The sequence below is a fragment of the Sinocyclocheilus rhinocerous genome, unplaced genomic scaffold, assembly GCF_001515625.1.
Source record: "Sinocyclocheilus rhinocerous isolate Xijiao unplaced genomic scaffold, SAMN03320098_v1.1 scaffold148, whole genome shotgun sequence".
Lineage (NCBI taxonomy): Eukaryota > Metazoa > Chordata > Actinopteri > Cypriniformes > Cyprinidae > Sinocyclocheilus > Sinocyclocheilus rhinocerous.
Window position 1 is genome coordinate 227804 of NW_015653472.1, and position 1746 is coordinate 229549.

Genomic DNA, 1746 nt, shown 5'->3' on the forward strand with positions numbered 1-1746 from the left:
CAAGAACATCAACGATGCGCACTTACTTCGATATTGTGGCAGACACTGCTGGATTCGGTGGTCGAACGGTCCACTGGCAAGTTTAAATAGGTCCGAATATATTAGCCTACTGCACAACCAAGGCTGCACGGAGGTGTTTATTTCGCGAACATTCAGAACATTATGAAAATAGCATTGTGATTGAAGGAGCAAACGATAAAATTTGCACGTTTCTTTTTTATAATATTTTGTCAGTGACGCCGCGTCAGACAATTATGTACACTTATTTACACACACACCGTAATTCTGATTCAACTATAGCCTATTTAAATATCCAAAAACATTTAATTTAAAACAATTATATACTGCTTTGGCCAGTGGAAAAGAAAGAGATCCACTCTATTCTAAAAAGATTATCTGAGAAGTATTTTATACAATTCTGTTTTTACATTCATTATGATATATTTAATCGAAAACAAGACAAGGACAGTGGATGATTTTTTAGCAATGTATTGTACCGTACAAATTGCATTTTAGGCTACATTCACACGAAGCCAGAACTTTCCCTATCCGATCTTTTTTTTTCCCCTCGTCTCAAGAAATATCTGCGTCCACACGAAACCACAAAACCGACACAAAACGATGTCGTATACATGCCAGGCCAGCATGTGGCGCTGTAATTCTGCCACAGAGATACACTAAAAACGGAGGAGAAGACTTAGACCATGCGCATAAACCTTGCGCGCGGTATACAATTTTTTTACCAGGGATGAGCTGCTGAACATTCGGCAGTACACCCCACACAATCTACTACCGGATTTCGTTTATTTGGACGTTTTGCTTAACGTTGTAGTTGGCGGAGCAGCGGCGCTGATCAAGCGCTTCAGGACGCGCAGACAGGGGAAGAGAGCAGGCGTGCTCGTGAAGCTCAGGAAGCGCGGATTCAGAACGGCGCTGCCTAGCATCCATCTGGCACATCCAAATAAAAAAATTTAAAAAATTGCAAACAACAGCACAAATAAATGCAATAGAATAAAGAGAGCTATGAAACTAAGTTTTTCAGGTTAAGTAAGTTTTTATTCAGTTAAGAAATACTACAGAAATTAAAGTAATCAAATGTAAAATAACACATCCAGTGTTAAGTGTAAAGTATAAAGTAATCCACATTTGATTAATTTCTGTAGTCTTCATTGTAAAAATTAAATACAGATTAATGCTTACCATTAAAGTTATAAAACGTATTCAGTCAAGAGCAGAAAATTATTTTCTTTGTCTTTTGTTCTTTGATTAACATGACAGACAGCAGCATAAATATTGAACTGCGGTCCCTTTAAGAGTTTATCCACGGACCCAATATACTGTTACATAGGGCTGCATGATAAATCGCATGCAATATATAACGCGCATCTTGTCAGTAAAGTCGGTTCTTTAATCAACGGTAAATCTCCATCACCTGCGGGCTTACACATGGAGCAGCATTAACTACACAGAGCCGTTGTTCTCTGACGAGCTGCGCAAAACCACGATCATATTTTGCGCAGCTTGTCGGTGAACAACGGCTCTGTGTAGTTAATGCTGCTCAATGTGAAAGCCCGCAGGTGATGGAGATTACAGCTAAACGAGTCTCCGTGTGGACGGGGCCTTAGTCCGCATATCATATTTTCCTAATGTCTTGTACCTTTGACGGTGTTAAACATGGTGTCACGTGGATAGGAATATGCATGGAAATGATATGCAGATGACGTTATGCATCGTAAAACTAAGCGT

General features: G+C 39.5%; 1 protein-coding gene and 1 long non-coding RNA gene across 4 annotated transcripts in view; one reads left to right on the forward strand and one right to left on the reverse strand.

The window, feature by feature from the left end:
* LOC107716104 (uncharacterized) overlaps nt 1-1746 on the forward strand; it is an 18578-nt gene that overhangs the window by 16631 nt on the left and 201 nt on the right. The gene's annotated exons all lie outside the window — the stretch shown is intronic.
* The window catches only part of LOC107716103 (SPRY domain-containing SOCS box protein 1), a 21544-nt gene that overhangs the window by 14593 nt on the left and 5205 nt on the right, over nt 1-1746 (reverse strand). The window lies entirely within an intron of this gene.